The 15,070-nt window shown below is 42.3% G+C and overlaps 1 protein-coding gene across 1 annotated transcript in view; it reads right to left on the reverse strand.

Moving 5' to 3' along the window:
- The window catches only part of POU4F2 (POU class 4 homeobox 2), a 58,438-nt gene that overhangs the window by 4,070 nt on the left and 39,298 nt on the right, over positions 1-15,070 (reverse strand). The window contains exon 4 of the mRNA XM_039876008.1: positions 5,620-5,717. The gene's annotated coding sequence lies outside the window, so the exon portion shown is untranslated. The remainder of the gene's footprint in view (positions 1-5,619; positions 5,718-15,070) is intronic.

Genomic DNA, 15,070 nt, shown 5'->3' on the forward strand with positions numbered 1-15,070 from the left:
CGCTCTCTGGTACTACCGCCCCTTCCCGGTGCCCCGCAGCTTTCACTTACTTTAATGCTCCTGCTCCACCCCACCTCACTGGCCAGTCTGCGCTCCAGGCGCGGGGCAGTTCCTACCTCGGAGCCGGACTCCAGACCCTCCCGCTCCTTCCGCCCCGCCTCGCCAGGAAAAGAAACTCCTAAAGTTGTGGGCCAAGCCAGCCTCGGCTGGGTTCCTCCCTAGACTACTAGGAAAGCCTCTTACCTGGTTGCCTCCCCTCCTCCTGCTTACCGCTAAGTTCCAGGCATCCGCCCCCACTCAGCCCTCCCCTCCCTGTAGCTCAGGTGACCCTGATCACTGGCTCCCTGCCACAGCGGGGTACCCAGACGCTGCTGCCGACCCCGATACTCCGCGCTGCTCTGCGCTTCCGCTGGGTGCGCGCAGAGGTTGGCGCTCTGCTCTGCGCCCCCTCGGCCCGGCGGGTGCCTGGTGAGGAAGAGACAAGGGGTCGACGAGGCTGCAGGGCTTTCTCTCACTCGGTTTCTCTCAGCTCTCAGCGGATTGGACGGCGGCGGAGCCGGCCGGGTCGCCTATGCGCATGCGACTCCCCCCCCAACCCCCGGCCCCTGTCCCCGTGTACTCCCCCAGCACCACCGCCGACACACACTCCTCTCCACCCTCTTTTCTCGTCCTCAGTATCTTTCTCCACCTCCCTGTATCCAGTTCAGTGTGAGTTGGGTCTTGGGCGGATCCACAGTCAAACCTTGCCACTGGATTTATTATTCTTCATTAGCCATAGTCAAGGGAGGAAGGGGCAACCGACAGAGGGAAAGGCAGGGCCAGAGATCACAGAGCGCATGTGCTTACTGAACACCCCCCCAGCACACACACACACGCACACACACACGCACACACACGCGTGCGCGCGCCCTCAAGGGCTGGCAGAAGCCCCACTGATCTTCATTTCCACAGCCACTCGGCGCAGAGATAGCCTATTTTTAGCAAACTCTTTGCTCCCAGTTTTGTCCCAGTGGAGACCACTTTTCTTAAAAGTGGACATACACTTTCAGCTGAAAAAAAAACCACCATCTCCCTATTCACTGCTATGCCTCCCCTACACACACACACACACACACACACACACACACACACATACACACACGCACACACACACACACACCACCTTCCTCTCCTCTAGCTCCTCTCGGGTGTCTTCTCTACTTCCCCCGTTGTTGGGAGCTGCTGTCACCTCCCGGGAGCGCAGAAGGAGCGGGTGCAGGCGAGGGCGAGGCCCGGAGACCCGGACGCTGGAGCCCGCGGGTTGCCCGGCCCGGACGGGAGTGACTGGGAGCAGGTGCAGGCACACTGTGCCTGGGGAAGGCGAGCAGGTGCGAGAGCAGGCGGCAGGCCTGAGAGGCGCTGGCGCGCGCCGGGACGAAACAGAATGGAAAGGAGCGTGGCGAAGGGGGGCCCTCGAGTGGTCAGCGGCAGCCGCGAGTAGAAGGCCGCCCGTTCACCCCTGACCTCCGCAGAGTGGGACGGCAGGTTCAAGTTGGGAGCACAGTCCCCGCAAGTCTCCAGAGCGCTGACAAGGCGACAGCAAACGGCGCGCGACGGACTCTGTCCATGGTCCTTAACCCCTCTGCGCTTTCCTGCGCTACTCCCGGGTTTGCCTTTCTCCATCCCTATGTGGAGGAACATAATAAATAATAGCCGAAGGGGATTCCTACCAGCAGTGTTCCTGAGCATGAGCCGGAGAAGCCTGGACGCGAGGCTGGAGAGGGGGTGTTGACATGAATGAATGTGGCTTGCGCCGGACGGTTCAAGTCAATGCTTAGGTGTTTAATTTCTATCTCAACAACAGCCAGGGTAATTTTCAAGGAAATAAAAAAAATGACATTGTACAGCTCTCACTGTCTCAAGCTTCGAGAAATGAAATAAATCAAAGTTAAAAGCTTGAGTATCATTTAATTATAGTGCGAATAGCGCTTTGAAAGAAGTAGAACAACATCTCTAAACAAATTATGACTGAGCCAGGAAGGAATTATTAGATTGAAATTTCATTTAGGCTCGGGAGACACCGCGCTTCACTGTGTAATCTGCTATGCCTCATCTGATTTGTATGCTTAATTCAGCTTGACGAATTTATTAGTTTTCATAATAGTGAAAAGATTGAGCAACACTATGGGCTAATGCATTGTGTGTACTATAAATTGTATATCATCGTGGAAAGGCTGAAGTCTATAGAAATCTTTTATTAACGCCGGTATAGGAGGGAGGGTTTTCGCGCAAGCCTTGGAGAGATTCACACCAAACTCCACTGATGCTGTGTCTCACTGGTCCATTAATATCGTCATACTAATTAGACTACTTCATCAGTGATATAATTTCAAACTTCAAATTATGTTTTAATTAACAAGGGTTGTCCAATTTGCTTAATCTTCAAAAGGCTTTGGATGGTCTAATTAGTATAAACTGTTGAGCATCTCTAAAGCCTAATAAAAACCCATTAAAATATTTTGGGTATGTTTTCTATCAGTATTGAGTAAGGGCCAAATGACTAGTGAGAGTAGAGGAGGGAAGTAACTGGAAGACAAATGTCTGCATCTACTTAGTTCCCCTAGATTATACTAGGTGAATCACAGGAGAAACTTTTGGATATTGCACCTCCTAAACCGTGTGTTTATGTGTTTAAATAAAAGCAAAAGAATATCAAGGAGAAAAATCACATGGGGAAAAAATTCTTCTCTTTCATTAGGTGCCTAATTAGATGTAAAGTGAAAAGCAACCCTGAGGAGTTTCCCAAGCATTATGTGGCAACAGTCTGCTGAACTTGGATTGCAAAATCAAATATTTGGGGGTGTTATGAACCTCTCCCGGTCCCCTCCCCCTTCATTGAGCTTAATTACTTGCAATAGTTGCTTTAATGTATGTTGTCACCTGGGAGTATTGAGAAACGCATATCGTTAATATGAATTAATCTTGATTTTAATAGCAACTGACAACTGATCTCCAAAATGCTAAACACTTGTCACCACTTCATATGGTAAATAAGGTAGTATAATAAATTCATGAAATAAAGAGGGCACTGTTGAAATGACTGGAAAACTTTGATAAGGAGTTTATCGACTGAAACTATTTTAAGCAGGATAACTCCCAGGAGAATATTTTCCTGTGGTTTAAATCCATACATCATTAAATTAATTTCAATATAACTTTTTATCTCTCAGATATTTCTCAGCGATATCTCTAATTTCAGACAGGAAAAAAAGAAAGCCGTTTACTCCCATTATCAAGTTGAGATAAAATTAATATATAGTTATAGAGCAATTCAGTTTATTTACCTCTAATCCTTTCCCTCAGAAAACACATACATTTAAAAAAAAAAAACAAATCACAGAGTTAGATTTCTCCTTTTCTCACTCAAAGTGAAAAATGAACAGCAGTGATTGTGCTGTGTTAAGAGGGAAAATACAATTTTTCCTTCATCACCACGACTTGCAGTTTTGCAATCATTCCTTCCAGGAACGTCCAGAATACCAACGTCTTTGCAGTGATATCAATAAAACCCATTTAGGTTTTGCCCACAGGCATTGCTGCAAAGTGCTCCAGCAAGTGAAGCTGCTCACTGAGAAAGACTGCAGCTCCCCGCTTCTGCCCCCCAACGCCAGGTAGTGGAGGCCATCTAAAGAACTGGAAAGTTGAGAATAAACCCAAGGGACGGAAGGGAATGGCCCGGTATCCAGAATCTGCTTCATATGACCTCTATATATGCTTTAATGTTCAAGTGCCTATCCACATTGGCTCCTCTGCACACCTACAGACCTACCTAATAAACTGAAAAAGAAAAAAAAACAAAGTGATTTTTTAAAGCAGAAAAATGGAAAACGGGTTAAATGTGTGAGGAGCACCTTTCTTCTTGCCAAGCTTCTTTGTTTGACAGTAGCTTCTGGCCTATCCACTGCCAGATGCGGACAGATGTGACGAGCCTCCCTCCAGGCAAGAAAGGAGTTGCTGGAGGTTCCACCCAAGCTGGCAGCAGCGGGTCCCAGCAGTAGGTGCCCCCTCACCCCAAAATCGGCCTGAAGCCATCCCGAGGGGAGAAGTCACAGTCTCCTCCCTGTATCTGGGTCCTAATTTACTATTAACATTTTAAGAAGTGCATTCCTATTTTATTGGACCTAATGTGTTTTATTAAATTTTAACCCATTAAGGGCAGTGTGATTTCTTTGTATTTCAAACAGAATGGAGTTGGACTGCAAGGAAGATTTCTTAAAGGACAGATCTGACCTTATTCATGCACCATTTCTATTTCGAGGATACAGGGTTTGTGGGAGGAAAGAGGGAAAGGATGGATTGCTCCCCCCCATTCTCATCTTCTCAAAGAGGGCAATCTGCTCCCAATTCTGAGTAGAATCAGAACTTCTGAGCTCTGTCTGGACTCTGTGGCTTGGGACATAGTGTGTGTTTGGGGGGGGTGTTTGAACTCTATGGCTTCAGCTGTTGCAAGGAAGAAAACAGAAGATATTATCCCTGAAATTGAGACTTCTGGGAGCGCTCAGGGAGCTGGCCACAGAGTGCCTTGCCGGGGAAGGAAGGCTCTCCTGGTCTGTGTTCTAGGAGTGATGGGTGCATTTCGCTCACACATCTTTCATCTTCCCAGCAGTCCACCACTGCTCTTGTGTTGGCCTCCCCATGAGCCCCAAATCTCCTTCCTTCCTCCAAAGATGCCAGGCACCACCTATGCCCATCGGCACAGCTCCTTCCCAGTGCCTTTCTGACTAACTCACGCTCAACCGCCCAATGCAAGCAGCCAGCAAGCATCTCCGGAAACCTCCGCATCCAGCAGTTCCCAGGGCCTTCTAGATCGAAATTCCGGTCGCAACATCCAGCCCTCCCACCAAGGCCAGGCAGGGTGAAGAGAGAAAAACAAAAGCAAGTGGCCATTGGCGCTCTGGGGGCAGGCTTTAGGGACACGGAGAGACTTGCGCCAAGGCCAGAGCTTTTGTCGCAGAACGAGCCAAGTGAGCCTCTCTCTAGGCAATTCTGGACTGAGGACAGAAGACAGGGGACAAGGAGTGAGAGGAGGCACGGTAGAAAGGAAAGCAACTGTTCCCTATTTCCCCGGTGGAGGGAAGAGAGCAGAGCTCGATTTCAAAGAAAGCAGACTAGGAGGAGGGGGCCGCGAGACGGAGCCGAGCCGCTGGATGCCTGCAGGGCTCCTAGACGCCTTCCCGATTCTGCCTGATAGGTTCGCTGAGGCTGAGCGTGGCGAGGAGCCACTGGAGTCAAGCAGCCTTTGCAGCAAACACAACAGGCGCCAAGAAATTAAAATCTGCCGCAGGGAAGGATTCAGTCCTCAGTATCCCAGAGCGTGGGGGCGCGGATTCGCACACCGATGAACGGACACACTCACAGGCACGCTCACACATCCACGCACGCAGACTCACACGTGCCGGCACGCACGTTCACTCGGATGCACACCTGCTTGTCTCCTGCCCCTCTGGCGCGCCACTGGTGCGCGGTGGGGAGGGGAGCAGACTTCTGCGTTCCGTCCACAAGCAAGCATCCCTGGGTTTACTTGCCCCGACAAAACTGTTATTTTTCGTCGCAGTAAACTTGCCTGGTCCGCGTGTTTACCTCTTTCCAAAGTTAAGTCCAGTCACGAAATCAAACTTAAAGCGTTGGAACAATCAATGTAGACTTTTGCAATCCATGGCGCCTTGTGATTCCTGGAACTAAAATAAATGCAAGAAATCGAAACTTAATTACTTGAAAGAAATCCAGAAATCCCTCTGCATAATGTATCCAGTCATTTTTAGTACCGTTTGTGCTCGGCTCAGTGTATGTTAACGCTATACTTTTGGCTAAAGTCTGGTTCCCTTCTTCGATTTTTTGGGGGTCCCTGTGCCCCATCTCTGCCGGGAATTTTGCCCTGCACTAGGCTCCCCTTTCTCCCACTGCTTAGAACTGATCTAATAACATTTCTCTTTTCAGAAGTCACCAACTATAACGGTACAAGAATCCCTCTCTTATTTTGCTCACTTAGGTTATTATTCGAATTTGTGTTAGTTGCTTAATACTAGATCTGAAACCAGGCCCCTTGGTAAATATTAGCCAGGACCATTTCTCTGAGGGAACAGTGCACCATCAAAAAGTGCCATTCTACTGGTGATGGAAAAATTGATTAGAGGTGGACTTTTTTTCTTCTCTCCAGGGAAGTTCTTTCCCCCCTACCTCCCAGGCGTCATTATCTTCCTAGGCACAGAACTAGAATATTTGTTCTGACTAAACTGTTCCTCAGGTATTTGGGTGGACCACAAAACCTGGACACTTCTTTCTTCCTCAGATATCTGTTCTTTTTAAACTCACTCATTCCCACCTCTTCTTTGATTTCTGATTGAGAATCTTCATATCTAGACAGTGCCAAAAGACCTTCATCTGGTGCCGCTAAATAAAATAGATGCTCCTGCTTTCAGCATAAAGATGCTGGCTAAGATCAAATAACTTTTGTACATATTGTGACTCTGACATTGGGTACTAGTGGGAATTTAGACCTTTGGTGATAACTAGTGCTGTGGCCAGTGGATTGGCAGAACAGAATGGTCCCTGAATCTATTAGCATGGTGAGGGCGACTCCAGAAAGACAAGCTTTCCCACAGACACCTTACAGAAATCTGAAGTAATGTTATGAAAGAATGAAAAATACATTGGGGAACAGCTGGGAAACTGAAGTACATTTTGATTTAACTTACATTAACAGAAATGTAATGTAAAAGTGAAAGGATCTAACAAAACCATTAATAATTAAAAAATAATTACAGATAGTCTATCCTTACTATTCATAACCACTCAACACTTTAGACAAAGGAAACGGAATACTCTTAATGGAAATGAGATGTGAGCAGACTGCTAATGAGAGGTTAACCAAGAACTAACTGCGCATTTGTGAAAGGAGTGAGTTTCCTTGTTTCCCCCACCTGCATATTTTAGTTCTCTCAGAGTTAGCTGGGACCTTCCTCTTCCGGCAGCATATACACTGAGTGTCAGAGTTTATACAACAGAAATCTCTTGAGCAATAATAATACAGACCTTATTGAATTCTGAAGATTGGGGATACCAGATGGCTTGTCTATTAACCATCCTCATTGGCAAATATTTATAGGTGCCTACAAGATCCATGCCTCTATAACAGACTTGGGGTGGAGAATCCCATTTCACAAGGGTTTCACAAAACAACGATCCTCTAAAGACAGCAGTTTTTTTCCCTTCTCTTATTGTGATCATTAAAAAAGAGAGAGAGATTACTCATCCTTTATGGGGTCGATGTCAACCTTTCTCTTGTACTCTTCACCAAGGGAGTTGCATCCCAGCATAAAAAATGTGAGTGTATTTTTCTGTTACATAAATTGTATTTGTTTTCTTTCCAGAATGTATTTTTCAATGTCCGAAAGTCTTTAGATTATAACATAATCGTGCAGTAAACATTTAATCATGTATAGACCTTTAAAAAGATGTTGGAAGATACAGTGGCTCTACTCTGATTTTCACTGCATATTCTTCTTTATTTTGTTTGAGAGACACATGGGACTACCTCTAGAGTGCTCCGTTGATGTTTGGAGGCATTGAGAGGAAATCAAAGCAGCCTGGCGGTAAGCAAACTTCACTGCTTCTTTTCAGAGATAAAGGGAACTCTTACAAAAGGAGAGATTTGCAGACAAACAATTGAAATTCAGTGAAGTCATGGCTGAGGCATCCACTGGGAAGCCACCAGGAAGTGGAAACCTATAGCCTATGTCAAATCTTGTGCATTAAAGAACTTGAAACTAACTAACTTCCTTCCTTCTTTCCTTCCTTCCTTCCTTCCTTCTTTCCTCCCTTCCCCACCCCCAGATGAACTGGAAACAAAAAAGCATGCCTTTTGTAGAAAAAAGAAAAAAACCTAAAGAAAAATACTAATAGATTGACCGATGGCCTATAAATATTTCTTAGCTATATAAATGTGAATTGAATACATAAAACATGTTAGATTCCTTGAAGGCATCCACTCTCAACTTTTTTAATGCAGCAGAAGGACATTACATGATAACAAACTCACCTTGAAACATTCATCTTTTCTTGAAGTTTTACATATGGCCTATGATTTGTCTGTAAATCTCATATATACAGAAGTGTGCAAATCTACCATAGAGTTATAATACTTGTACCCAAATATGTGCTAATGTCTCCCTCTTTCTTTCCTTTATATGAATATACAGATCATCAGTATAGCACAAGCTAAGCTAATATGTGCTCTGGAAGATTTTCCTGATATGCATATGATGTTAAACTGACCAAGTGTCATGACAAGCATGCTGTATTTTAAGGCATTGAGATCTCTCCTCTTCAAAACACAAATTCTATATATTTTGTGATGCCATGTGCTCATTACATTCCTTTGCCTTTCAAGGCAAAGCCAAAGTAGGACTTATCAATATTGTTCTTATCCAGCATTTTTTTTTTATTTCTTTCCTTCTTTTCTTTTTTTCATTCTTTTTTACAGGATCAAATTATTACCAAATTAGTTTTTTATTTTGAAATTTTAAATTACAGAATATTTCAGGCTTACAAAAACTAAAACTACATACACACAAAGTCAAAATATCAAAAATACAAAATAAATCACAATAGCCAAGATATGGAAACAATCTAAGTGTCTGTCAGTGGATGAATGGGTAGATGATGTGGTATATATACAATGGTGTGTTATTCACCCATGAAAAAGGAACTCCTCTCGTTTGCAACAACATGGATGGACTCTGAGGGCACCATACTAAGTTAAATAGTCAGACAGATACATATGGTGTAATCTCACCTATATGTGAAATCTGAAAAAGCTGGAGAATAGGAGTACTGTATTAATTGTGTCTTTTAAGTCTGTATTTTTGATGTTTTGGCATCTCAGGGTCTTGTATGGAGAGAGACTGCCCATCCCAGAATCAGCTAATTCCAAGAGAGAGCAAACAACTTGCTTTCTGAGTGCGTACCAGCAAGACCAGAGCCCACACGCCCAGCAATCTCCTTGATGGAGCTCCCACACTCAAGGCCACGTACCCCTGCCCTAATCACACCAGCGCTGGAGGCCAGACAATCATGGTCAGCTCCTATGCTCCAGAGCCTGTTGAAATTATTTCAACTAGCCAATCCTGAGCCTTCGTACCTGCCCCACCCATTTTTTTTTCCTATGGAATCCTTAATAAAGACTCTTGTCTACATTCCCCCTCACTCTCTCTGTCTCCTGACTGACCCTGGTGCCTTGTCATGTGGCCCCCATGGCAAAGTATGCCCCTCCTTTTGGAAATGGGGAAACAAGTTATCTTTTCAATGGCAACTGTGTCCTGACCCGTTGGTCTTGCCATACCTGAATAATAAAAAACTCCTATTTTAAAACACACTCTTTCACTCATTCTTCTCACTCAGGACTCTCAGTGGGGCTTGGATTGTTCTGCATTTTTCAGTCATCCATGCCCATACTTTCTCCTCCATTCCTGTGGTTAATTAAGAACTAATTATAATGGTTTTCTCATGCTCTACTTGGGGCAAATTTTAGATAGAGAGCACCTGACTCTCGGCGTAGTAAATCTCTGCTGTGGAAAGGAAAGCCGGAAGAGGTGTCTGATGTAATGCCTTCCCCCAGAACTTCCATGCCTTGACTATGAGATCATCGCTTCTTGGGTGAAGAAGGTGTTGGTGAACTAAGCAGGGAGCACCTCATTCCCAGGAGGTGATATCAGGAGTCACTGTGAGACGGGGGAGTTGGTGGGCATTTCTCATCTCTTCGGCTCCGCGGACTTCTGAGCCAGGTAGGGAAAGAACCTGCAGTAGAAGCTTTCGCCTTTGTCTTGTGCACTGTAGAATGCTTGGGCCTGTTTTCTCAGCCTGCGGACCAAACATCTGGATGTTTTACATCATCTTTCTACTTGAAATCCACAGCAGTGTGTAATTTTTAGTGAGGTGAGCTCTCCAGATATGATGATACCAGTCCCACAATGCGTAGGCATGCAGGTGTTGCTCATATTAACAGGTGAGTTTTGGGCAGGCGTGTTGGTGAGAGACTGAGTCTTTTTCTTCCTTTTTTTGAAATCCAAACTCTCCCATTTATACAAATCTCCTCTCACAACTTTCAAACACACAGTGTTCTATCAGTTTGATCTTCTGTTGGAATGTCTTACCTGCTTCGGTCTGAACTAGCTGATGGCTACCATCCTAGGATCCCCCTTCACCACCATCCTAAGGATTCCCTTTTGGGTTAAACCCTCTATTTCCCAGGATCTATATTTTCTCTTTAAGCTGGCATCCCATTTATATGGCACAGTGCTCCCTGAGAAAGAGAGCGATGAGAGATTTTTTGAAAACTACTGGGCCTAAAAATGTCTCTATGCTATTCATATACTTAAATGGTTATTTGACCAGCTACAGATTTCCGGGTTGGAATCATTTTCCTGCACACTCTGAAGAGATTTCTCCATTGCCTTCTAGTACTTGGTGTTCCTTTTGAAAAGTTCGAAGCCATTCTCATTCTTAATTTTTGCAGGAAACTTGTTTGTTTGTTTCTTTGTTTAATCTCGGGAAGCTTATAGAGTAGTATATTCTTTTTATTTTGCTGAGCATTTTTCAATCTGGGAATTTACAACTTTTATTCTAGGAAATGTTCTTGCATTATTTCTTTGACATTTTATGGGTTTTTTTCCTCCCCTATTTCCATACTTCGGAAATGTCTATTGCTTTTTAAATAATTTTTTATTTTTCAATTATAGTTGACATACGATATTAATTAGTTTCAGGTGTGCAACATAGTAATTAGACCATTTATACGACTTACAAAGTGATCACTCCGATAAATCTAATATGCATCTGACACTATACCTAGTTATTACAATATTAGTGATTATATTCCCTATGCTTTACTTTACATCCTTATGACTGTTTCATACTTACCTATTTGTACTTCTTAATCTCTTCTCCCTTCTCTCATTTCCCCAAACCCCCTCCCATCTGAACACCATCAAAATGTTCTCTGTATCTATGAGTTTGTTTCTGTTTGTTCATTTACTTTGTTTTTTAAATTCCACATATAAGCGAAATGTTATGGTATTTGTCTTTCTCTGACTTATGAAATGCCTATTGCTTTAATGTTGGGCCATCTGGATTGATGATCTGATTTATTATTTCTCTCTTTTTCTTTGTCTTTTTGTTGTTTTGTGATGTTTTCCTAAATCTGATTTTTCAATCCTTCTAGTTTTTCATTTCTTCTATCATTAAAACCAATTCTAACAGATTTTTTGTTCAAAGAAAAAATCTTTTTCTTTTTTCATGAATTCTGTCTTTTTAGTTATATCTCAGAGTTCTATTCATTGATATCTCTACTATTATTAACAGTTTCTTTCCAATTTCTTCATCCCTCAGAGTCTATTTCCTCCAAAGTACTTTTATTTTCAATGCTTCCTTTTCTCTATCCTTTGCATAAGATACTCTCTGGTTAACTGGGTAAAAAATTGATTGGAAATCCCATGCCCTGAATTTGCCTTTAGTACTTCGCTTTTCTATTTAGGGTGACCTGGCTGGGCTGTTTCCTTGTGGATAAAACTAGTGGTGGTTTTGTTGTTGTTTTTCCAACCTGGTTGATTCCTAGAGAGGAATCTTTCACATAGAAGCCAGTCCCTTGGATAACACCAAAAAAGACTGGAATGTTGGACAGATGCTCCAATTCTTTCCCTCCTCAGAGAGAAGCCAGAATTTGGGTCTCTTCCCCACTTGCTCTGTGCTGACTTGTGAAAAGGTATATGGCTAGTGAGTGCATTGCTAGTCCAAGCCATCACCTTTGTTCTCAGGGGCTGCTGACCTGGCGTACTTTCCCATCAGTGCTAAGACTCAGGAAAGACAGAACCAATCCCTCAGGCAACCCCTTGAAATGTTAGAACGTTGGATACATGGACCAGTCCTCTCCTTCCTTCCTTGGGGAGAAGTCAGGAGCTGGGGAATTCCTCCTGATTGTGTGGGGCTATCATAGGGGAGAGATTATGATGACATGGTACCATGCACTTTTCTACTGGCTTTGATGCAGTTGATCTCATGCTCGGTTGGGGTGCAGGAGCTTCTCAATTGGTCTCTGGATTTTTTCCAAAGGGAATCGATCCTTGTATTGTTGTTGAATCGGTGTGTGCATGTGGAGAAGGAAGTCTGGGGCTTTCTATTCTACCACCTTGCTGGCATTACCCCTAATATCCTTCCCGTGTAAGGACAAAAGTTATATTGGTTGGAGCCCATGCTAATGACCTCATTTTAATTGAATTTACCTCTCTCCTATCTCTAGATACAGTCATGTTCTGAGGAACTAGAGGTTAGGATTTCAACCTATACATTTTGAGGGGATGTAATTCAGCCGATAAAAATGCTACAACATGGATGAACCTCTAAAACATATGCTAAATGAAAGAATTCAATCAATTTACTCTTTTTCTTGCATCTTCGATTTTTCTTCTCCAGTCTCTCTCTTCTTACTCTGTAAATATATTCAAGATGCTTTGGCCATAACATTTAAATAAAGCAAGAACTTTCTTTAAATTTCTTACCTCCAACATCTCCCTTCCTTTGGCCATCAACTTTTGGAAATGGTAGTTGCATTTACGGTTTCTATCTTCTCACTACCCAATCACCTCTTAATTTCTGAAAAGATTATTTCTATCCTTAACTCTCTACTGATGATGTTCCTCTTAGGATTCCAATGGCTTTTTAGTTCACACATTTTGTGGCACTTTTTCCAAAAGCGTGGGCTTCAAACTTAGATTTGTGTGCTGGTTCTACCAGTTATTGACTCCAATTCTCATTTTGCTCCTCTGAAAAATGTGGATAATATTAGCATATTCTTCTCCCAGATTACTGAGGGGGTAAAATGGCATATTGTATGTAAAAAGTTTAGCATATCTCCTTGTGTGTAATAAACACTTAATAAATATTGGTTAATAATACAACATGAATAATAATCGTTGCAGAATGCGAGGGCTGGCAATTCTCCCATTCTTAAAATGGATTGGCTTGATTCTTAGCATACGTTATGTAAGGGCAGGATATGCCAGCCTCAGCACAATCATCCTTTCAGCCAGGCTTGGTCCTTTCTTGATATTCTTTTCCTACTCTCTCCTGTCCATCAAACAAGGCCAGATCCCCAATGGCCCATCTCCCCAAGGCTGCTATATCAAAAATATGGACTTATATATCATTTATCCATTAACTCAAAGATACATTCAGAGAAGTAGAGAATTAATTACTATTGGATAAGTGCTTTACCTTGCTCAAGGAGACCCAAATTTTTGTGACCAGGCTTCACATCACTTTTAACCTGTTTCCTTAAAATGGATATATTCTGAAAGAAAAATGTACTCAGTATCTACACCTGAGCATATTCAATATGGTTCCTTTCCTCAAGTCAAGAGTATTCTGCACATCTACATTTGGAAACACTGGTATTTTTTCTTTTCCTTTACTACTCTCCCTTTTTTTTTTTTTAAGTAGTGATTACCTAAGGATCTACCAACTCTCTATTTTTGCATCTTCCTTGCAAATTTCATCAATTTCATAGCTTCTAATTCTCACCCAAATGCCTCCCCAAACTATAGGACTCTGATCTCTTCTGAAAGTCAGTTTCAGATTCCAACGATTTATTCGATTTCTCCACCTGGATAAATGCTCTACCTTCAAACCCAACCTCTACAGACCTGTATCACTTTATTAATATTGCACTTATGGAATTTCTTACTTTCCATTTATGTATATGTATATTTTTTTTCTTGTCCAATCTCTTATATGAGACTGTGAGATCCTTGAAGGGAGAGTCTATGTTTAATTCCTCCTGTGGCCTTAACATGCTTATCATTGCATCACGTATGGAGTAGGTGCTTGATATATAGTCACGGACTGACTGAATGGATTATGATGGCAAATGAAGTGCATGTTTGCATTAAAATCTTACCAATGCTTGTTCTCTTCTGAATCTTTTCAGTAGCTGACCTAAAGTTAACAGGGAGACAACAGACTGAGAGAAAACATTTGCATTGGCTAAAAATTACAAAGGAAAAACTAGATTATACATGGCTCCCCTGCAAACTAACATGAAAAGAAATCTTAGAAAAGTGGACAAAGGCTATAAATAGGAAATGTATAGATTGGCAAAGTTAAGGGCTAACTAGAATTGGAGAGATGCCAAATTTTACCAAATAACCAGAAAAATGCTAATTAAAACAGTGAGATACCACTTTATAACTATCATCTTCAAAAATTGAAAAATTAGATAATACCGGAAGGTATTAAGGATGTAGGATAGAAGTCATAATATGATACTGATAGAAGTATAATATTGGATGGCCATTGCGAAAATCAAACTGCCAGTCTTTAGTGAAAATGACCTTGCAAATACCCCTGGCCTACCTATTTCACCGCTGGGTTTTTCTACAAAACCAAGAGGTGATATGTTTTAAAATGTTCCTATCAGTGTTGTTTATAATGGCTGAGAAGTAGAGGCAGTAGAGAGAAGCTCTGCTTGACTCTTACGACAGTATAGAAAGGCCTTAAAAAGTTGATTAAAAGCTGAGCAAGGTCTGTAATATAGTGCCATCTACATACATAAACACACAAAAAAGTAGCTGTGTATTTTTCAAGGAGATAAATATGTCCAAGGACATAGTCATCTCATTAGAGTAAGTACAACTGGTTGGTGGAAATGTAACTGGGAAATTAATATATTAAGACATATCAAGGGCCTTAAAAGAGTTCATTTCCTCCTATGAATCTTACTTCTAGGAATCTCTCTTAAGAAAACAATTTAAAAAATGCACACAAAGATAAAAGGCAGTATGATTTACAATGGTGAAAACTACAGACATCCATATATTCAATAACAGAAATAGTTTAATAAACTGTAGTACAACCATATTATTAAATCGTATTCAGCCACTATAATCATGTTTTCAGAGAATATTTAATGACATGGGAAAATATGCTATTTAAGAAAAAGCAAATGATATAAAACAATATTTTTTATTCAAAAGTATATAGA

Source organism: Pteropus medius, unplaced genomic scaffold (genome assembly GCF_902729225.1).
Source record: "Pteropus medius unplaced genomic scaffold, Ma_sr-lr_union100, whole genome shotgun sequence".
NCBI classification, from domain to species: Eukaryota; Metazoa; Chordata; class Mammalia; order Chiroptera; family Pteropodidae; genus Pteropus; species Pteropus medius.